This window comes from Periplaneta americana, chromosome 1 (assembly GCF_040183065.1).
Source record: "Periplaneta americana isolate PAMFEO1 chromosome 1, P.americana_PAMFEO1_priV1, whole genome shotgun sequence".
Classification (NCBI taxonomy): Eukaryota; Metazoa; Arthropoda; class Insecta; order Blattodea; family Blattidae; genus Periplaneta; species Periplaneta americana.
Window position 1 is genome coordinate 133,414,556 of NC_091117.1, and position 24,588 is coordinate 133,439,143.

Sequence of the window (24,588 nt, forward strand, 5' to 3'; positions counted from 1 at the left end):
GGAATATGAAAAGCTCTTATAATTTTAATCCACTTAAAATTCTATTTTGTTTCAATATGTGTAACTTTCTTCATTATAAACTGTAGTCCTATAGTCATTTTGCACTTTTAATACACTACTGTTGTTTCTAGACTCTCTTCATTTCCGACACAATTATTCGGATTCCTGCATATCCGGATCATACTACTCCCTATTAGTCCGGATAATTGGAGTTCTACTGTACTACTACTATTCACCTCTGATTGAGGTTTTGGCTGACACATGTAGAGTTTGAAATTGAACGGGTTACATCAGCTGCTTGTTTATGCGGATGACGTGAATGTGTTAGGAGAAAGTTCGCAAACTATTAGGAAAAACACGGGAATTTTACTCGAAGCAAGTAACCAGATTTTTTCGAAAATTACTTCTAAACCTAAGTATATGATTATGTCTCGTGACCAGAACATAGTACGAAATGGAAATTTAAAAATGGGAAATTTATCCTTAGTAAAGTGGACATATTGAAATATCTTGGAGCAACAGAACAAATAAAACTGACACTCGTGGGGAAATTAAAAGCAGAATAAATATGGGAAATTATTTGGTTGAGAAGCTTTTGTCATCCAGTCTGCTTTTAAAAAAATTGAAAGTTACAATTTATAAAACAGTTATATTATCGGTTGTACTATATGGTTGTGAAACTTGGACTTTCAATTTGGGAGAGGAATAAAAATTTTTTTAGTAGGTTATTTTACGACGCTTTATAAACATCTCAGGTTATTTAGCGTCTCAATGAGATGAAGGTGGTAATGCCGGTGAAATGAGTCCGGGGTGCAGCACCGAAAGTTACCCAGCATTTGCTCATATTGGGTTGAGGGAAACCCCGGAAAAACCTCAACCAGATAACTTGCCCCGACCGGGAATCGAACCCGGGCCACCTGGTTTCGCGGCCAGGCGCGCTAACCGTTACTCCACAGGTGTGCACTAGAACAGAGGTTAAGGGTGTTCGAAAATAAGGTACTTCGGAAAATATTTTGTGCTAAGAGGAATGAAGTTACAGGAGAATGGAGGAAGTTATACAACGCAGAACTGTATGCATTTTATTCTTCGCCTAACATAATTAGGAACATTAAATCCAGACGTGAGGCCATGTGCAAGGGTGAATCCAGAAATGCATGGAGGGTGTTAGTTGAAAGTCCCAAGGGAAAAAGATCTTTGGGACGGCCGAAAAGTAGATGGAAGGACAATATTAAAATGATATGATGGTAGGAATTGGATTAATCTTGCTCAGGATAGGGACCGATTGTGGATTATATTAGGGCAGCAATGAATCTCTTGATTATCTAAAAGCCATTTATAGGTATTATCATTATTATTATTATTATTATTATTATTATTATTATTATTAAGCTTATTATTATTATTAGGCCTATTATCATCATCGTTATTATTATATTATCATCATCACCATCATCATCATCATCATCATGATCATTATATAGACTATGTTGCCGTTAAAACCAATTTGTACTACTAAAAACTAATTCAAACAAAGCGAGTTTTCATCAAAGTCGGGTTAGATTTGGTTTGTTTAGGTTTTTGTTTGATAAAAACCTAAACAAAGCAAAAACCCTAAACAAACCAAACCTAACCTGTCATTGGTTCTAGACCTTACGATAACTCGCTTTCTATCTGATATACATTTTTAAAAATCAGTTTTTACTACGTAGTTGAAACTGGTTTTGAAGGATTTCGGGTTTTAACGATAACATATACACATAAATTTTATCTGTCTGCGTATATCTATTTTAAAGCACACACGTTGTTACAAAATACTTGGACACAATAACCAGTCCGTCACACTGCCCCCACTATTTTCAATGACAGAAATCGTAACAAACCGAGAAGGTCAATGCTTTAAAAATAGTTTAAAAATTATTTTAATCATTTATTGGATAGCTTAAAATTTATTTAAACTTCGTGTGGTTAATTTTGTTTTTGGATTGTGTGTTTTTTTTTTTTTTTTTTTTTTTTTTAGAGTAAAGAAATTTGTTTTTGCAAGGATGAATAGGATCTGGTTGGCTATCTTGTTTTGACGTTGGAAGTAATGGTCTCTTCATAGCGATATCTAGATTTTAGCTGGGAGAGAAGGATGGTAGCGTAATGAAAAATAATAGCACTTCTTAAATTGTTGACTAATTATATAAAATCAGACACTACTTCTGATTTAGTTTTGTTTCCAAGTGAAAAGTGGCAAAAGGAAGAGAAAAATCTTCTAGTCGATGAGTCCGATAGGATTAGCGAAATTCACATTATTATTCTATTCATTGTAATGGCCCAAATGAATAGAATTTTTACTTCCTCATTATACAAAGCATAAGAGGGCAGGGTCATCACTAACTCAGGTTCGATTCCTAGCGTTGACTGGAGTGATGCGTTATTAGGCATTATAGCAGGACCTTCTATTTTCCTCGAGGTTACAGATTTATTACACCAAAAATATTTCAGCTTCCTCTTCCCCTCGTTTCACATTTTTATTCAACGTTTATAAAAAAAATGGTTGCAGAAAGGTGATGTCGGGTGGAGACAATCAATCAAATTACTACTTCTGACTATGTTGGGTTACCATATGTTCACTTTTTCCCCGCACACATAATCTTTTTGAGGTAAAAAAGAGTGTCCGGCCGGATTTTACTAAACATTACGAAATGTCTTCTTTTTTTTACTGTAGAGAGAAAGTTTAATTTTGAAATCCGCACTGGCCGTACAGCGAGTCAATTTATACCTACAGAAGTTGGCTCAACATCAACAGTACAAACTACTGAAAGTGATGAAACTATCAAGAATGCCTGCATGGGAAGATGTTGAAAATTGTGCGGTGTATCTCAATGAACAAACAGAATTAATGACATAAGTGTTTTGATCAATTCTAGGATTTCACGAAATTTTAAACGTAAATGAAAGAAAATAAACTCATCAGGAAGTGAAGTCTGATGTAAATACTATTGGGAGATTTCTTCATCCAGAAAGTATCCATGGCACGAAAATGAAGAAGACAACTGTGAAATGTTGGATGAATGTAATAAAATTGATTGAAACCAAAATATTTTCAGCCATTTACTAGAAGCTTCATATCCAAGTATATAAATAAGCAAGGAATTTTCAAGGTCTTGTAAGGATAGTTCTGGTTACTTTAAAGTCGAATAATCTTAATTTGTATATTTCTGTATTCTACGTAAAATTCCAGTCATTCATATCCCAATATAAAGGCAAGTGATAAGTTTCTCAAGAACAAAGAATCCAGTAAGTGACAATTTTTTGTTTTTGATTGTTGACCTTCGTTAACTGAGCCATTCAGAGCAAAAGTGGTGTAAGTCAAAACTGGGTAATTAGGTTTAAAGTAAAAATTCTGTAAAATACAGCGCAAAGTAGCAATTAATATGTCCTGCTTGCTATCCACTGACTACTAATAGTTTAAATAAGTTGAATATTAATTTCTACTTTGCGTTGTATTTTACAGAATGTTTACTTTAACCCTCAATACCCATTTTTGACTTACACCACTTCTGCTCTCAATGGCTGAACTGTAGTTTGATACTGTATGATATTTTGCTTAATATATGAGGCGTTCAGAGCTAAAGTGGATTAAGTCACAAATTTTCATAAAATAAGTTTAATTCATTTTCTGATTATCTGAAGTTGGATCTTTTCCGAGCAGTAATGGACCAAGTCTTAATTTCAAGCATTTGCCGGTAGGTGACACCAGTCATTTTTGGCTCAGATTATTTGTTCACGATGTTCTGAGCCATAGTGAATCAAGTCACCAAAACGTTGCATCAATTAACATAGCAATTGTTTATATTTTATAAATCTAGAATTTGAGAATGGAGCAATAAAATTATTGCTAGTGAAATCAGATGATTTACTAGAGCAAGTTAACTTTAAGTCCTATTATCTCAAAACTACGTCTCATGGACTTGATCCACTTTAGCTTTTAACGCCTCATATCAATATGTCTTGTGAACTACAGTGATACCAACGAACGTATTTTTGTCGAATGCATGTGTCCTCTTATCTTTATAGGACGTGTCCTTTCCTTTTATGATGAATAATAACTACAGGTAGGGAATGAGAAAGGTCAAGACATTTGGCACAGAAAGCGCATGAGGTCTTAAGCGAAACAGTTAAAATAGGTAGACATACACGTTATATACATATTGTTATTTTTTTATATAAACTTTCAACGTCTCTATTTCAGTGTCTCGCAGATAAAAGAAGTTTTCTCAACTCTGCTGTAAATCCTTTTGTCAATAATATTAAGATCGCAATGTTTTATCGCCATGGTTATCATGAAATTAAATCCCCAGAAAAAATAATTTATGATAAGCAGACGCCAATTTCTTATCAATTAATAATTAATTAATTAATTCTCAGTAAATGAAGATCACTAAACTTTGAAGTAAGAGTACAATACGACACATAAGCATCGTGTATTTTCACACCATGAAAAAATAAAATATGGCACAAACTGGCGTATGAGATGCGAAAATATGGAGATGGCCAGCCAAATAAAACTTTCTCTGTGTAATACCACAGTCTATTATATACAGTCACGAAGCTTGAGTTTTGAGGGTGCTAGAAACAATAGACTGTGACGGTTCTATTTTGCATTGCCTGTAATGAGGCGATATTAGCGATCCTAGTGGTGAGCAACTATCTAATGTTCGCATATTTACTATGTATTGAGCTTCGCGACTGTATATACTAGACTGTGGTAATACCCTGCCGATCGGAGTCGCCTAGAGAAAGACCAGATTCCTCCTTTGACGTTGGTCTGTAGCTATGTTAACAGTCTGCATCACCTCTGTAGTATCTCCGAGGCTGAAAATCCATCCTAGTCACCGGCGTAGTACAGTCGGCTAAGGCGTTTGCCTACCGATACGGAGTTGCACTCGGGCGGGTTCGGTTCCCGCTTGGAATGATTATGAAGTTGTTTTTCCGAGGTTTTCCCCAGCCGTAAGGCAAATTCCAGGTAATCTATGACGAATCCTCGGTCTTATCTCGCCAAAAATCATCTCACTATCACCAATCCCACTGACACTAAATACCCTAGCAGTTGATACAGCGTCGTTAAATAATCAAGTGAAAAAATCATTCTTTGAACTCCTTTCGCTTAATTTATTTTCTTTTTCTTTTTTAGTAGGTTATTTTACGACGCTTTATCAACATCTTAGGTTACTTAGCGTCTGATGATAATGCCGGTGAAATGAGTCCGGTGTGCAGCACCGAAAGTTACTCAGCATTTGCTCATATTGGGTTGAGGGAAAACTCCGGAAAAACCTCAATCAGGTAACTTTCCCCGACCGGAGATCGAACCCGGGCCACCTGGTTTCGCGGCCAGACGCGCTAACCGTTACTCCACAGGTGTGGACGCTTAATTTATCCCAGGAGGGAGAATAATATCCATAATATCCATAATGTACCGCACAGTCGAAATAATAGTGGACTCCCGCAACCGGGGGGGGGGGATTCGTTTTTATAGTCTTTTTACGAATTTTTTGGGATTGCTTGAGTTAATATAAGAGTCCACTGCAAGAATGATGGATGTCACTTTCTTGTCGAAAATGAACCAAGACTGTCAATGGATAGCTTAAGACATATAGAATGTACACAGAGTTATATGGCATTAACATTGATAGTCATTGTCCAGTAATGATCGGAAAATCACAGTTAAGCTTTGAGCACTAAGCATTTCAAACTTTCAATTGATTCTCCTGAAAAATGTATTTCAAATGACATTGTAATAGGTGCATTATTTCATCACAAATGATAAATTATTACAATACTTTCGCATAGTTGTACAGTAGGCCTATAGAAGTTTGAAAGAGTACATAAGGGAATTTGAAATAACAAGACGTGATCAAGTGTCCGGTATGAGAGTAGGCCTAATTGTATTTCGTCACACTGTGAAATGATTTTCCCATAGGAGCATGTGTCAACCTGCCTAAGAATTTTAAACTGATCGTTGATAAGACACGTACAGTATGCTACTGAAATGTATCCCTTAAGGAAAGTTTCACTGTATCTGTATACCGACAGTTGCTAGTAGATAAGAACGCGGGCTGTACAGTAAGCGAAAGTATATTTTAAAGTAAATTTTATGTCTGAGTGCGGTGAGTGCAGTAAGAAGAAATGATACCATAACAGAGACTAGCATTCCTTCGGTCGGTGGTCTTCAGTGACAGGCAAAATATAAAATTTCGTATCCTAAACCATGTCTGCTAGTAGTACAGGGACGAGGATTTTCACGACTCACGGTGTGTAGAATGCAATTAACGCAACAATTGTAATATTTTATAGGGCTATTATTTTGGTAAAACATTCATATTTCATCTTAAAATATCCACTTTCTTTCATATTTTGCACGATTGTTTCCCTTTGCTAATATTTCTATAATTATCACTGAACCAGGCTTTCCAGACATTGTAAAGAAACAATAGAGATGTTTTCCGGGAAGTTCATGAAAATTCCAAGTAGGCCTAGTCAAGTCCACTAACATTCCGGGATTTACAAAGGCTAGTAAGAGCTCCAAATTTTCCTTCAGTTAATGAACCCGTAGCGTGAATGAATGCGAGAAACCAAGTGGTTCCTATTCCATCTTAGTTCATTTTTTTTTTAATCCAGTCAAAATCTTTTCCGTGTTGCCATATTTACTAAGACTTCATTCATCCGTGGCGCTAGACCAGCAGTGGCGAAGAAGAGTTCGTGCGCCGAGCCACTGTGTAACCTGCAACGTGCATAGCACCTGTGGAGGGAGGCGGAAACCCGAAGGGGAAGTGAAGCAACTGTCTGACTCAGTAACGGATTTTCATTTTCCTTACGTCCAGCATTTAAATATAATTTTATACAGTACAAGGCTACAAACTACGTACAACGAAAAGAGAAATGTACAAGAAAACATAGGTCACATTATCACGACCTGAAATTAACTGTCTTCAGAATGTCTCTGCGACAGAGTTTCAAAATCAGGAATTATGTCATTTACTGCCAGACGTAGTTGATCACGAAGGTGTTTGTCTGTCAGTCGTGATCTACATTTGGTTTTCACTATTTTCATATTGAAAATAATTTTTCACAAACGTAAGTTGTAGCGAACATGGCTTCAACAGAGCAAGCGAAAGAACGAAGCTTCGGATACTTATTTTTTTTACAAAGATTTGAAAAGTTCAACATCTGTCAAATCCTTACATCTAGCTTTCATTGCAACATCACATTGTAAATCTAGGAGTTCAAATTGAATATCTAACCGCATCATTCGTACATCTGCTGAAAAAGGGTCGACGTACAGAGATATGTCATGTTCTAAATTTCTTAAATCATGAAATCTGTGTTCACAAAATTCTTGTTTAAGAATGTTCAGCATCTCAATGTAATTATGTAATTTATGAGGAGCAATATTTGGAAGAGACTGTAAACATGGAAAATACTGGAGCTGGGACTCGTTTAAGTGTTCCATCAAGAGCGTCAGCTTTCTTGTGAAAGCCTGAAGTGTGCTGTACATTGCAACAACATTTTTCTGGCGACCTCGAAGTCTCACATTTAAGTTGTTCAAATGCTCGCAAATGTCACACAAATAAGCCAAATCACAAATCCAGGTTTCGTCGCTTAGTTCTTGTATTTCCATGCCCTAAAACAATTATACAATTATCAGAAAGTAAATAATTGAATCAACAAATAATAAAATTTAGTGACAATAAATTATGGAAGTTTACTAAAATTACCTGCTCTCGCATAAAAGTTGCTACTACTTCATGGAGGTCAAAGAAACGTCGTAACATCGACCCTCTGCTAAGCCACCTAACATCGCAGAAATACTTCAGATCTTCCGTGGATTCTCCAAGGTCTTTAAGCAGTTGTCTGAACTGTCTATGCTTCAACGCACTACATTTTATTTTATTTTTTGTCTTTACAACAATATCTAGAACTGATTTCAACGACACTGACTTGGCGCAAAGTGCCTCTTGATGTAAAATACGGTGAATTGCATGAACTTTATTCAGTATATTTCTTTCAACAAGAAAAGTTTTCAATCTTCCAAGAAAGCCCTTCTTTTCGCCCACCATTGCTTTCGCTCAGTCTGTTGCCACTGCCACTAGCTTAGACCAATCTAAATTGTGACTCTCGACACTCATTCGGAAAGAATTAAAAATCTCTTCATCAGTAGCATTGCCTTGTATGGGAACTAGGTCTAGAAGATATTCCTCAACATTTAACTCTTCGTTAACGTCACGAATAAATATGGCCAATTGTGCCGTATCTGTGACATCAGTAGCCTACTCTCGTCAATTGCAAGAGAAAAATATACAAAACTACTGAGTTTTACGTCCATCTGTCTCGTGACATCATTAGAAAGGAATTCAATTTTTGTGGCCATAGTTTGACGAGAAATATGTAAATTTTCAAAATTAGGAACCTCCTGTGGACACAAAACTTGAGCAATTTTAATCATATAGGTTTTTAGAAATTCGCCTTCCTGAAATGCCTTACAACTCTTCGCAATTTCCCAAGCTACCAAATAACTAGCGTGGTTCCTTTACTGTGCCATGCTTTGTGTATTACTAGTAGTCTGGGGTTCATTTCTTTCTTTCTTTCTTTCTTTCTTTCTTTCTTTCTTTCTTTCTTTCTTTCTTTCTTTCTTTCTTTCTTTCTTTCTTTCTTTCTTTCTTTCTTTCTTTCAATTCCAGCAGTCTATTTGCTCGGTCTGGATCTGTTAACGAAATAAGAGTATGACTATTCATCCGCAAATAGAGACTGATAATTATTCCGATAACAATAATAACAACAGTAATAATAGTATTAGGGTTATAATAATAATAATAATAATAATAATAATAATAATAATAATAATAATAATAATAACAACAATTACCTTTCAATGTTTCATAATGTGGGTGACATGTAGTATAATGCCTTTTTATGTTATACAACCGTTTTCCTTGTAATACTTGTGAACAAATCATACATTTAATATTCTCACCATATTGGCAGCAAAAAAATGCGTCCTCCCATCCTACTTGAAACTTCCGTTTTTGTAGATGTACAGTACATGTATTGGAGAGAGACATTGCGACGATACGCCACTCGCAGATCAGAGGCAAATACAAATGGAACAGAGGTTGACTCCAGTGAGTGAGAGGGTGGGGGTTGTGGGAGCTATGTCTGCGAGCCACAATGTGCTCGTGAGTCGCATTTTCGCCGCGGCTGGCCTCACGCCCACATGCCAAAGTAGAGGTGAACGATCATCCAACCAGAATGGAGGTATCGTATGGTTAGCACGACGATCCCCCCAGCCGTTATAGCTGGCATTCGCAACCGGATTTCGCTACCTATCGTAGCTCCACAAGTGCATCACGATGCTGGGTCGGCACCGGTCCCATACACTGGCCGAAATTTCATGAGAAAATTTCTTCCCCCATGAGGACTCGAACCAGCGCGCATTCCGTAACATAAGTCCTAGGCAGGATGCCTTAGACCACGACGCCACGGCGCGGGACCTACTAAGACTTATATAGTGTAAATTAATGTTTTAAACTAGCTTCAAGCATCAATTTTGCGGCCTATCTTATTTTTTTACAACTTCATTGGTTTTTCATCGCACAAAACAATATTAACTGGCAAAAGGTGTAATCTCTTGCCAGAAAATATAGAAAAGTTACTGTGCTGTAATGTAACCGGTTTTGAGTCCAACCAATGTAAGATCATTTTGTTCTCTTCAGTGTAAAAATTGAATTATCTCATTCTTGCATTCAGTCCGCCGAGTTAGCTCTGTGGTAGCGTGTCTGCCTCCAGACTAGCCGGCCTGGGTTCGATCCCCATGTAAAATTTCTACCTCGGGTCTAGGAGAGATGGAGGTGCAAAACTTCTAATCACTAGATTGTGCACCAATATGCCTGGGTTAAATCCCAAATCTCTCCACAGTGCATATGAAGAAAAGAAATATGTCACTGTTGATAGTGATTCGTCCGTCGGATGGGGACGTTAAGCCTGGCGGCCCCCTTGGTGCTATTCGACAGAAATAGGCTACGAGCCGGCACCGGGTTTCCTCTTCTTCTCCCTTCCTCATCTTCATCATCACCACTCATTCCATACAAATACACTCACCCTACAACAAGACATAACACTCCACAGATACACATAATGTACAGCGTGGTCCGCCGAAGTGGTGTGCAACTGTAAAATGGGTCACAGACCTGTCATCTACCCGCAATATGCTGAACCCGAATCACGTAAAGTGAAGTAGATAGGCATTATATACATACATACATACATACATACATACATACATACATACATACATACATACATACATACATACATACATACATACATACATACATACATACATACATACATACATACATACATAGTTCTTGAATTCAGATCAGATCTATTGCAGATCTTACTTACTTACTGGCTTTTAAGGAACCCGGAGGTTCATTGCCGCCCTCACATAAGCCCGCCATTGGTCCCTATCCTGAGCAAGATTAATCCAGTCTATACCATCATATCCCACCTCCCTCAAATCCATTTTAACATTATCCTCCCATCTACGTCTCGGCCTCCCCAAAGGTCTTTTCCCCTCTGGCCTCCCAACTAACACTCTATATGCATTTCTGGATTCGCCCATACGTGCTACATGTCCTGCCCATTTCAAACGTCTGGATTTAATGTTCCTAATTATGTCAGGTAAAGGATGCAATGCGTGCAGCTCTGCATTGTGTAACTTTCTCCATTCTCCTGTAACTTCATCCCTCTTAGCCCCAAATATTTTCCTAAGAACCTTATTCTCAAAAACACTCAATCTCTGTTCCTCTCTCAAAGTGAGAGTCCAAGTTTCACAGCCATACAGAAGAACCGGTAATATAACTGTTTTATAAATTCTAACTTTCAGATTTTTTGACAGCAGACTAGATGACAAAAGCTTCTCAACCGAATAATAACAGGCACTTCCCATATTTATTCTGCGTTTAATTTCCTCCCGAGTGTCATTTATATTTGTTACTGTTGCTCCAAGATATTTGAATTTTTCCACCTCTTCGAAGGATAAATCTCCAACTTTTATAGTCCCATTTTGTACAATATTCTGGTTACGAAACATAATCATATACTTTGTCTTTTGGGGATTTACTTGTAACCCTATCTCTTTAATTGCTGCAAGTAGAATTTCCGCGTTTTCCCTAATCGTTTGTGTATTTTCTCCTAACATATTCACGTCATCCGCATAGACAAGAAGCTGATGTATCCGGTTCAATTCCAAACCATCTGTGTTATCCTGAACTTTCCTAATGGCATATTCTAGAGCGAAGTTAAAAAGTAAAGGTGATAGTGCATCTCCCTGCTTTAGCCCGCAGTGAATTGGAAAAGCATCAGATAGAAACTGGCTTATACGGACTCTGCTGTAAGTTTCACTAAGACACATTTTAATTAATTGAACTAGTTTCTTGGGAATACCAAATTCAAGAAGAATATTATATAAAACTTCTCTCTTAACCGAGTCATACGCCTTTTTGAAATCAATGAATAACTGATGTACTGTACCCTTATACTCCCATTTTTCTCCAATATCTGTCGAATACAAAAAAATCTGATCAATAGTCGATCTATTACGCCTAAAACCACACTGATGATCCCCAATAACTTCATCTACATATGGAGTTAATCTTCTCAAAAGAATATTCGACAAAATTTTGTACGACATCAACAAAAGTGATATTCCTCTTAAGTTACTACAGTTAGTCTTGTCCCCCTTCTTAAAGATAGGTACGATTATGGACTCCTTCCATTGTTATGGTACAATTTCCTTTTCCCAAATTGCAAGTACAAGTTTATAAATTTCGCTAGATAATACGCTTCCATCCTCTTGTATTAATTCTGCTGGAATTTGATCTATACCTGGAGACTTGTACTTTTTCAGATTTTCTATCGCAATTTCGACTTCAGAAAGTGTGGGTTCGGGTATAAATGGCTCAGCAGTTTGTATTTCAATTTCGTCCCGATCATTTCTACTTGGCCTATGTATATTTAATAGTTGGGCAAAATAGTTTTTCCATCCGTTAAGGATTGAATGAGAGTCTGCAAGCAAGTCACCATTCTCATCCTTGATTACGTTTACCCTTGCCTGATATCCATTTTTAAATTCCTTTATACCCTTATATAAATCTCGAATGTTTTTATTCTTACTATTTGTTTATACCTCATTCAGTTTTTCCTTCAAGTAATCTCTCTTTTTATTCCTAAGTGTACGACTTGCTTCCAGTCTTTCATTGAAATAATTATCTCTATTCTCCTCAATTGGATCCTGTAAGAATTTCAATTTTGCCTGTTTCCTTCTATCTACTGCAATGGAACAATCTTCATCAAACCATGGTTTCTTTTTCTTAGTTTCATAATAACCTATGCTCTGCTCAGCTGCAATTTTTATATTATTTCGGATATCGTCCCACACGCTATTAACATCTAACTCTTTCTCAGCTTCGTCGGAAGTTGCTAAAGCAGCAAACCTATTTGAAATTTCAACCTGATAACGTTGCTTAGTTTCCTCGTCCTTTAATTTCAGAATATTGAATCTACTATGCAGATCTATTGTACTTATTAATAGAGTACTAAATATATAGGCTATAAAGCTATTGATCTATTATATCGAGCTCATTTTTATGAATAATGGTGTGGATCTGCTCCAAATTGTTTAGGAATGAAGATATTTTAGCACTGAAATATTGATTTCATTATTTTTATTTACTCGAGAAAATTCGTCACTACAGAGGTTCTTCTTTCGCCAAAACAAGATGATATCATAGTCACGCTCTACTCTTTTCTTCCATATTTTAATTCCCTCCATCGATCTCTATCTTGAGCATCATCTTCTGTGACTTTAATATTCTTCATAGACTGCCGTGTATTGTTTGCAAGAAGTCAGCGTTCGTCTCATTCTTCTTCCCTCCAACTCCCATTCATACACCTGCCTAGGAATGTCTCATCCATTCTACATACATGTCTATCACTTCAATCGTCTTCTTTCAATTTCCACCATTATACTCTCTTCAACGTCCATAATTTTTCTTATCTCGGTATTTCTGATATTTTCTAATCGTGATTTTCTAATTGATCTTCTCCAGAAATCCATGTCAACCGCAGTTCGTGTATGAAAATATTTCTTCTGCATCGCCCAAGTCTCTGCCCCGTACGGGATCACTCTTTCCTGTAGCGAATTATATCACAGTCTAGTATATACAGTCACGAAGCTTGAGTTCTGAGGGTGGTAGGAACAATAGACTGTGCCGGTACTATTTCGCATTATCTTTAATGAGGCGATATTAACGATCCTAGTGGTTAGCAACTATCTACGAATGCATATTTACTATGTAGTGACCTTCGTGACTGTATATATTAGACTGTGGTTATACCTCTTTGTTCTGTTAATGATTTTTCTGCTCCAAAATACGGAATTAAACATGTACATTATTTCATATTTTTCCAAAATTAATTTCATATTTTGGCAAAAAAAGTCTCATGTTGTGTCCGTTTCTATTTCGGTCGCCTTCCACCACATCAGAAGACTTGAAAAAAGTCAATATATTTTTTAAAACAGTTCACGAAATGCCCGAAACTCAAGTCATTCTATAAATAACTTCGCTAGTTTATGTAACATGGAAACTTGACTGCTCTGCCCTGACTCTGGTCTGAACATGTTTTGCAACGCGTGTGTCTTTAAAAGTTGAACTGCAACTCGAGCGAACCAAGGATACATTATTCTTATTGTTAGACAAGCAGCCGCTTATCGTTTCTGGCTAAGGACAAAGAATCGGAGAAATGAGACTGACTTATCTGTTCTGTCGGAATCCGAGATGACTAAAGTTCGACGCGAATTTTTTACTAGACTGTATGTCGCTTGCGAGTTTTCTGCAGATAATTCTTTTCGTGATCCATTCAAGCCTTTACACCGATAATATGTTTATACATACTTATCAGTGTGGGAATATATATCTCAATGATATTTTTGTGTTACATAAATGCGCTTTAACATTCAGCTCGCATTCATTTTATAGATGTCTTTCGCTATGGTTCAAATACTGATGTTTGTGACTAACAACTCTGTAAGTGAAGTAGTACGCTCTCTCTCTATCCTCTCTATCTCTCTCTTTCCCCTTTTTAGTTAGGGTGTGTTTCTTAATATTTGCCCTGTCTTGTGCTTATCACGTGGCCAAGGAATTCCACTGCTTTGAAGTTTACTGATATGAGCTGTGACATATGACTAAGCAATGGGTTTTAATTTAAAATCCATATATTGCTTGTATATATGTATAAACATGTGAGATAAGAAGAGGAGAATGCAATTCTTGTTGCAGTGAATTTTTGTGAAGACTTGCAATGCATACATTTGCATATTTATGACGTTACTTCATATTAAAATAGTCAGAGATTATCATGATCTACTTATATTAATAGCTTTATGAATTTATTACTCATATTAATTAACGGCCTTAATTTAAAATGTCATGGTTATTTTGACGACAATATATTTAGAGAAAAAGAATATTTGAAAATCATGAATTCCTTATAAAAATTATCACATTTGTATTAACTTCTGTCATGACATTGCAATAAATTTAAAAGCTTTCGTGTTATCTGCGAAGCAGTTTCATTAGAAATTATATTCTGTCTCCCTATTCCTAAGAAAATACTTTCAGAAGCGATTTATTGGAACAATGAGTTCAGAATTTGTGGAAGATAGGAATGTCTTATCGAAGATATTTTTTATTAAATATATTTTAAGACACCGATTGACACACCATTTAAATACAACGTGTAAATGCAGATCTACATATTATTTCAGTAAGTAGTATGTCATATTTTGATAAAAGTACAATTTTTTTCAATGTTTGTATAAAGCCACCGGCGTAGTTCTGTCGGTTAAGGCGCTTACCTACCGATGTAGAGTTGCGCTCGGGCGCGGGTTCGATTCCCGCTTGGGCTGATTATCTGGTAGGGTTTTTCCGAGCTTTTCCCCAACCGTAAGGCAAATGTCAGGTAATCTGTGGCGAATCCTCGGCCTCATCTCGCCAAATATCATCTCACTATCACGAATCTCATCGACGCTAAATAACATCGTAGTTGATACAGCGTCGTTAAATAACCGAGTAAAAATGTTTGTACAAATGTATGCATATACTGACTATTTTAGTGCGTAGATACATGCAGATTTTGATAATTTTTAGTTGATAGCAATCTGATGGCTAGTTATAAGTTATCTTCACAGAGATGAGACTGTCATAAAGGGCGATTTTTTTTAGAATATGATATTATTATTATTATTATTATTATTATTATTATTATTATTATTATTATTATTATTATTTTCTTCCAATGTTACTCAAGAGATAGATTTTTAAATATAAATCTAGTAGTCCCAAGTTAGATTACTTGCACGGAATGTAGACCAATGTCAAATTCACGTAATAGCCTATCATGTGCCCTTTCCTTGTGTTTGCTTGTGTCTAATTACACTGTAGACTTGCACCATGCGGACTACATAACCAGTGAGTCCAGCTTCTTGTTGTGAGCAACCTGAGTTCATTAATAGGCCTACGAATAATTTTGAACAAACTTTTACTGAAGCAAAAACTTTCACCATCAACATTATTAACAGCAATAATAATAATAATAATAATAATAATAATAATAATAATAATAATAATAATAATAATAATAATGACTCGGTTAAGAGAAAAATTTTATATGATATTCTTACTGAATTAGGTATTCCCAAGAAACTAGTTCGATTAATTAAAATGTGTCTCAGTGAAACGTACAGCAGAGTCCGTATAGGATATTTTCTGTCAGATGTGTTTCCAATTCACTGTGGGCTAAAGCAAGGAGATGCACTAGAGTATGCCGTTAGGAAAGTCCAGGATAACAGAGAGGGTTTGGAATTGAACGGGTTACATCAGCTGCTTGTCTATGCGGATGACGTGAATACTCGTATGTTAGGAGAAAATCCACAAACGATTAGGGAAAATACGGGAATTTTACTTGAAGCAAGTAAAGAGATAGGTTTGGAAGTAAATCCCGAAAAGACAAAGTAAATGATTATGTCTCGTGACGAAAATATTGTACGATATGGAAATATAAAAATTGGAAATTTATGCTTTGAAGAGGTGGAAAAATTCGAATACCTGGGAGCAACAGTAACAAATATAAATGATACTCGGGAGAAAATTAAACACAGAATAAATATGGGAAATGCCTGTTATCATTCGGTTGAGAAGCTTTTATCATCCAGTCTGCTGTCAAAAAATCTGTAAGTTCGAATTTATAAAACAGTTACTTATATTACCAATTTTTCTTTATGGCTGTGAAACTTGTACTCTCACTTTGAGAGAGGAACATAGGTTAAGGGCGTTTGAGAATAAGGTGCTTAGGAAAATATCTGGGGCTAAGAGGGATGAAGTTACACAACACAGAACTCCACGCATTGTATTCTTCACCTGACATAATTAGGAACATTAAATCAAGACGTTTGAGATGGGCAGGGCATGTAGCACATATGTGCGAATCCAGAAATGCATATAGAGTGTTTGTTGGGAGGCCGGAGGGAAAAAGACCTTTAGGGAGGCCGAGACGTAGATGGGAAGATAATATTAAAATGGATTTGAGGGAGGTGGGATATGATGATAGAGAATGGATTAATTTTGCTCAGGATAGGGACCAATGGCGGGCTTATGTGAGGGCGACAATGAACCTCCGGGTACCATAAAAGCCAGTAAGTAAGTAAATAAGTAAGTAAGTAGTAGTAATAATAATAATAACAATAATAATAATAATACTCGTAATAATACATAACGAGAATTACACATTATCACTGAGAAGTGCAGTCGCCTTATTCGTTACGTTTTTACCATAGAGACTACGCACCACAATTTCAATTTAACGGATCCACCATGAAATATAAGACTGACACAAGATTACTACTATTGGGAAAGTGAATGAAACTAGGTAAAATAAAAAAAATCCAGTCCTAGTGACGGAGATATAATATTCATTTCTTTAGCAGAAAATGCATTAATCATCACAATATTTTTTTGAAAAAAAAATCCATTGCATTAAAAGAAACTAAATTTTTAAAGACTGAAACCATAGTGAATCATCTATTCACTCTTGTTATGAAATTATAGTGCCTTACATTCGGTAGAATCCTCATCTACAAACTTTTACAAAGAGGGTACAAAAAGTGTGGAATATTACCTATGTATTTTAATTTGAAGTTTTATTAGAAATAAAACAAATAACAGCAGTAGCTGAGCAGAAGAGTTCATGGATACAGAGCTACGTTACTCAACGAGGGCGTTCGGGGCGAATTTAGTGGCGAGAGAAATTTTTTTAATTGTTTTATTTATTGAATGAATGAATGAATGAATGAATGAATGAATGAATGAATGAATGAATGAATGAATGAATGAATGAATGGTTTGAGTTTTTGGAACAAAGTTACGCATAGTAATGAGTATAGATAATTTTTCTTGTTATTAATATGACTACACATTCACACAAATATACGTATAAATAAATCAAACAAAATATATTTTTAAAAGTACATGTTCAAAATACCGACTAGTACGTGCAATGTTGAAACATAAAAGAGGAAACCAAGACATTGCAAACTTTGTCTTATTCCATATGAAAAACCTAATCGCAAGATATGTGCTCAAATCCTTAAGCGGTTTAAAATAGTGTCCTGCAATGTTCGAACATGAGAGAGGCAACCAAGACATTACGAACTTAGTCTTATTTTATGAATGTACCTGTTTAAAGTCTTTGATTACAAGATGTAATCACGAACCCGCTTTGGCCACCGCTGGTTTAAATGTACATACGAAACGATAGAAAAGAGGATATTTGTGTTTCCTAATGAAAACAAAGCTATTATTATTATTATTATTATTATTATTATTATTATTATTATTATTATATAAAAATGCGAGACTATTATTGACAACATTACAAAGTAAATCAAAGCATTAATTAATTCAATGAATGGTACACAAAATGTCGGTATTAATAAGTTTAAGTTTTGTAATATATATCGCTTAACACTCTCAATATATTTTAAAATGACTTCATATACTTCATTAAAATGGTTGCGTCCGTAGTAGACGACTGAGTTGGTGTGGACACTTTAGACGTAGGAGAGAGGAGATATTCATTAGCAATCTCAAATTAGATACCAGCTGAGAAGACAGAGAAGCGTAGGCGGAGTTGACAGGACGGTGTGAACGATGTTAAAGCAGTAAGCGAAATGAAACAATTGTGAAACTGTCAAATATGGAAAATTTTATAACGTTCTTTTAAACTACTGTACAGAGATGAAGGATCGATGGAACGGAGAAAAATTCTCTCCGGCACCGGGATTCGAACCCGGGTTTTCAGTTCTACGTGCTGATGCTCTATTCACTAAGCCACACCGGATTCCAATTCCGATGCTGGATTGAATCCTCTCAGTTTAAGCTCCATCTCTTAGTTTCCCTTTAGCGGCCAACCCTCATGCACTGTGTCACAGATTGTGACAGTGGCACAATGTCCAACACACTAATGTGCAGAGGTGTATTCATTATGAGTGACTAAGTGGCTGGGATCCGACGGAATGAGCGCCGTCTTAAATCACGTAGGGTCGTATTCATAGATATTCTTAGCGCGGGCTTCCGGTGGATGATCAGCGAACTAACGTTTTTCGTATTCATAAACCAGTGTTAGCGATATGATATACAAGTAACCAGTCGGTAGCCGGGGCTAGCTTAGCACGCTCGTAGCGCGGACTAGCGAAATGTCTATGAATAGCACCCTAAGTGATTACTATATATACGCATATCATATTATAGCGATCTACCAAAGAACATATATTTCCATGCAGGAATTCTGCGTTATCATATGATGAAGGATCGGTGGAGCGGAGAAAAATTCTCTCCGGCACCGGGATTCGAACCCGGTTTTTCAGTTCTACGTGCTGACGCTCTATCTACTAAATCACACCGGATCCTTCACCATATGATAACGCAGAATTCCTGCATGGAAATACATCGTCGTTGTTCCTGCAATGACTCCCATGTGACATATTTATCGATTATCAGATTTTTGCTCTATTAAATAACTTAAATAGTGATACAGTAAATAATAAAATCTATATGTAATTCTATTTCTTTGTTTCGAAAATGTAAGAATTCACAATCCCCTACGTACGGCTGCCATAGGATGAATAAATGTGTTTTTTCCTCCTACTGAAAAATTGTATATTTTGCACATAGGAGCTATTGTAGGAACAACGACGATATGTACTTCCGTACATCGCTATAATACTGTACAGAGGCACTCAGAGCCAAAAGAATGACATTACTGCAATTCAATATCCTTGTCCAATACAAATTCCCACAGGCTTTATGTGATTCGAAACTCTGTCCAGTTGACGAGAAGTTGTCAATTGACTGAGGTTCGATTAAGCCTTCAAAATCTTTTCACAATTCAGGAAAATTTGTGTTCAGGTTAAGGTTAGATTTCGATTTTATCAACATAGGTAGGAAGTTCGTACCAAAACAGTACATTCAAGTTGAGTACAGCGAGGAGTTTAGATGCCACCCGCGCCTCACCCTGTTCGCGCTCGCTACATACAACACGCAGTTCACAAACAATGCATAATGTCATTCTGTGGAGCTATGGAGTCGCTAATAGTTTGAAAAGTACTGTTAATTTATACTAGTATTAATAATTTAGGTTTTGAATAAAGTGAGCTATGCATGATTCCAAAAATGTAAATTCATATGTAATTAAATAATTATCCAAACAGGAGTATGTAACACGTTTATTTTTTTTTCTGGATTATTCTTCATTAAATGTTTACGTCTCGTGCTGCTACGCATTCGATTGCATTACAATCCAAGTTCAACATCGGAATTACGATACGAACTTCCTAGCTGCCATTACAATATAAATGAAAAATTTTCTTGAAAACAATTATGGGTTTAATATAATATGCCGCATACGAGGTACACTATTAGATTCACAAAGTAGTTGTTCACCTGATGATAGTAAGAAATACTGTATCATATTTCAGATTTGCTCCAATAATGTCTTGTGACGTAGAATATTTTCAAGGTACAAATATTGTTTTCTGAATATAAAAGGAATATTTATTTTGATAAAATAAAAATGTTGTTTTGTTGGGGGTTACGAAGTTTATAATTACGATTTTTTGTACTTATTATTCGTTTATTATTTTCTTGTTCTAAGGTTCATTGAAGCACATGTTTGGTTACCACCCGGCTGTATTACATGTTTGTCGTTCTGGTTCAATGACATTAAGAGTTGCGCTACTAGACTTTTCATTTGATAGAAATATAGTTCAAGCTCACACAACTTAACAGTTTTGGTACTAACTTCCTAGTTCTCGTTATCAGATATCTTTCTGTTCTTTTCAATGAGTCTGTTCATACTTATCTGTCCTTGAACTGAACTTGAACTTTACGGAAATGTGAACCAACTTATAACATGTAATTTATATTACGTAAAATATTTCTAGAATGCACACCTGTGGAGTAACGGTCAGTGCGTCTGGCCGCGAAACCAGGTGGCCCGGGTTCGAATCCCGGGGTTTTCCCTCAACCCAATACGAGCAAATGCTGGGTAACTTTCGGTGCTGGACCCCGGACTCATTTTACTGGCATTATCACCTTCATTTCATTCAGACGCTAAATAACCTGAGATGTTGATACAGCGTCGTAAAATAACCCAATAAAAATATTTCTAGAGTTCGGCATTATGAAAAATTGTATATTTATACAGAATGAACCGTAAGTAATGTCATTAATTCTGGTGGATGATTCCTTCAGTAAAGAGTAACAAAAAAGTTAAATACTATTTTGCTGTGCTTTGAACACTTTTCTAGAAAAATGTGAATTTTATAATACATGAATTAGGGGATCGTGTAACGCTGTGTAATCAATAGAAAGTGCACATATGGCTCTGTTGCCCCGAACAAACCCTTCACCTGACTCTTTTGAATAGGGAAGTTGAAGGTCATTGCCAGGTACATTGTTTTTAAACTCGTAAGAAATAATACAGATGATACACCGTTTAATTTTTGTGTTTAATCTGTGTTAGAGAATGCACACTGCTCATTTCACGTTAAATAATATCTTGGAAAATGTAAAATAAATTCCACAACCTAATTTTGATTAAATGTTGAGAAAACGCAGATAATAAGATAGATTATTTCAAACTAAACCGAAAAGATTAAAACATATTTCTACTATCCCATTTCAATTTAATATTCTGGAGAACGTAAGAAATAATGGTACTTATGTTACGTTATAAAAATACAATTTAAAAAAAACATTCAAAATCTAAAGGAAAATAAAAATACGATATACTTATTTTACGTTATATGAACTAAATTAGAAATATTGTTTTTAAACTCTTCGACTTAATTTTAAATTAAATATTCGGTGAATACAGACAACAAGAAAAGCTTATTTTACGATATACAAATCTAATTAATGATTTAAAAAATCTCAGTTTGTCGTACTAAAAGCATTTTCTTCAGCCAATTAGAATTAGTTTTCTCCCACTAATTTTTTTAAGTAGTAACCGGTAAACTTACATATAAGAAATCAAATTTCCCTTAAAAGCAATTTTATTGTGTGTGTTATGTTTACATTTCTAGATGTCTCTTGCATTACGTGAGCTGCACCTGTCCATCTCCACGCAATAACCTTTGCAGGGTTGGTAGAGTGCATCAAATTTTAAAATTCCTTTGCAGAACGAAAACTTACATTCCTTGGAATCAAATTTCTGCACATTTAAAGGACAAAACTGGAATTCTTTCAGTAATTTATCATCATAATACACTGCTCTCTTAAATTGACTGAGAATATCGGGAATTAATTCAATAGTTTTTCCAAAATACGCTCTGAAATGTTTCATATAAAATATTTTTTTTCTCGAAAAGGAAGTCAAAACGAGCAAAATTGTATTAAACTTTTTTGTTTGAAATATCTCAAAGAATGACTTCTTGGAATTAATGACATAACTTACATTCACCCTATATATACTGCAAGCATGTGAAATAATAATAATAATAATAATAATAATAATAATAATAATAATAATAATAATAATAATAATAATAATAACAATTTCGAAATTAAATTACATTTTAAAATACATGACCATGGAAGTTAAGGCTGAATGGTTTACAATAAACTCTGAAATCGTAAGCGCATCGTTTTGTAATAAAACCTTGCATTGCGAATCCTCAAAGTATATACTAGATATTGTTTCATTCTACACTTCTGCTTGATATTCCAATAAGCACCTTCCCCCAAAGATGTTTCTATCTTAATAAACAATAATTATTTCATCCGTATAACTCAAATTTTTCCCCACTTAATCTCAGTCTGATCCGCTGCCTTGGGTATGTGGATAGCTTATGCGTTTTTCAAATAAGCGTTCCATGGTTCGATTCCTGGCGTGGGCAATGGAAGCAGAGGCGCTTGTCTACTGATTCAGAGCTGCGCTTGGGCGTGAGTTCGATTCCTGCTTGGGCTGATTACCTGGTTGGGTTTTCCGAGGTTTTCCCCACCGTAAGGTGTCAGGTAATCCTGGGTCTCATATCGTCAAATACCATCTCACCATCACCAATTTCATCGACGCTAAATAACCTGGTAGTTTATATAGCATCGTTAAATAACCTACTAAAAATACGAGATATGTGAAAATACAAATTAGAATAATCTCACTAGTAAGTCTTATTTTAATATGTAAAATGAAAGTATTCATGTAGGGCCTAATCTTCTTTTCTTCCGTATTCACAATAAACTTTTAAAATAAAAAGAGTATTTAAATAATAAACTGTAATTATATATTTTCGTTACTAAAATTTTACTCTCCTGTGGGAATAAATCTCTTAATTTTTTTTAATTACAAAATTAATTACATTAAACATAAAATTATTGCACGCGAATTTGGACCTTAAATATAGAATAATCGCAAGAAAATTTTGAATAATTAAACTTAATAGCACTTCTGATTAATTCAGTTGTTAAAAAATGAGCGCCAGAAGAGTGGAACATAAATCGTTTATTCCATTTGCAGAATCTGGTCTATGTTTCAATAATTTCTTAAATGTAACTTCAAGAAGATGCTTTTTAATGTTTTACCCTTAATTAATTTTTATACTTTGCATACAAACATAATACGCGTTACCTTAAAATGTATAAAGAGGATTGACACTAGTAAATAAATTGTGAAATATGGAATGGTTAGGTGTCAAACTCAACATAAGCTTACTACTAACAATCCGTGTTACAGTATCAGGGAACAAGCTTGTGTATGTATAAATTTACAATGCCATGAGTTCCTCGTTCTTTGCGTTTCGTTGCATCTTCTTTAGTGACAGAAGGTTTGCATTATAATGTCGTAATACTTCGCATGTAACATAAAAAATAAGCCAAAAAAAGAAATTCCTTCTGACATAACAAAAATGTGCTTTAGAATTAAGTAGTTTTCTTCACAATCATGTTACATAAACAGATCAGTAATTAATAAATATTTTTTTTTATTTCTAAGACTATCTTATTTTTAAAAAAATCTGTCACTATCGTTAGAAAAGTATTGTATGTATTGTTATACTTAATGACGATTAATATAAGATAAATTCTGAAAATGTATAATAATCTGAACAATAAAATTATCCTACTTTATGCACTATGTCATCTCATACTTTTGACAACTAAATGTCAACGTTACGATAACCTCACATTTTTAGAATGAAGTTTTAAATTTATGCTCATGGCATGCGTTTTTTTAATTCAAAGTGAAATATCACAGTCATAAACTTCACTCTTAACAACAACTCACCTGTTTCACTGATATATCACATGCGAACGAAACACAAAAAACCACGCCACTACACGCCACAGGAAAGACGAGTAGGGAAAACACGTCCTATCGCCAAGCGGCTCTGATACACACTGACTTCCAACTCTATACCACAATAGCAAGTCCTGTGAATGATAGTGGCCTCCATACGTTTGTAGCTGCTGCAGGTCGTCAAATGCATACTTGTAACAGCACGTCTGCTGTCATCTGTTAGACAATCTTCATACTACTTTCACATCAACAACGACAATTTAATGACAATTCCCATATAAGATTTTGAAAAGTATGTTGGGTTTTGATAAGGTTGCATGTACGAGATCTGTTCATTTTCTCGGCGAGTGTATATAATACTGCGATATAAAGAACTTTTATACAATCAAATTAGCTGCTATGCTAACAACCATATTCTAGGTAGATGGTATTCAATGGTTCACACGTAGCGGTAAAGCCACTCATCTGCTGTTGTCTATACCATTGTTTCATATTTAATATACATATTAATGACTCTCAATGTTGCCAGTCTATCCGATAACAGGGTTTCACTTCCTACACGGAAGTGATTATTTATCTCTTTTCTCTAAGGACTGAATGTGTGTTCCTTGTTTTGTATTTGTCTTTCGCTGTCTA

The 24,588-nt window shown here is 35.4% G+C and overlaps 1 protein-coding gene across 1 annotated transcript in view; it reads right to left on the bottom strand.

The window, feature by feature from the left end:
* LOC138701029 (sodium- and chloride-dependent GABA transporter ine-like) overlaps positions 1–24,095 on the bottom strand; it is a 394,240-nt gene extending 370,145 nt beyond the window's left edge. The window contains exon 1 of the mRNA XM_069827541.1: positions 23,941–24,095. The gene's annotated coding sequence lies outside the window, so the exon portion shown is untranslated. The remainder of the gene's footprint in view (positions 1–23,940) is intronic.
* Positions 24,096–24,588: the final 493 nt, after the last annotated feature.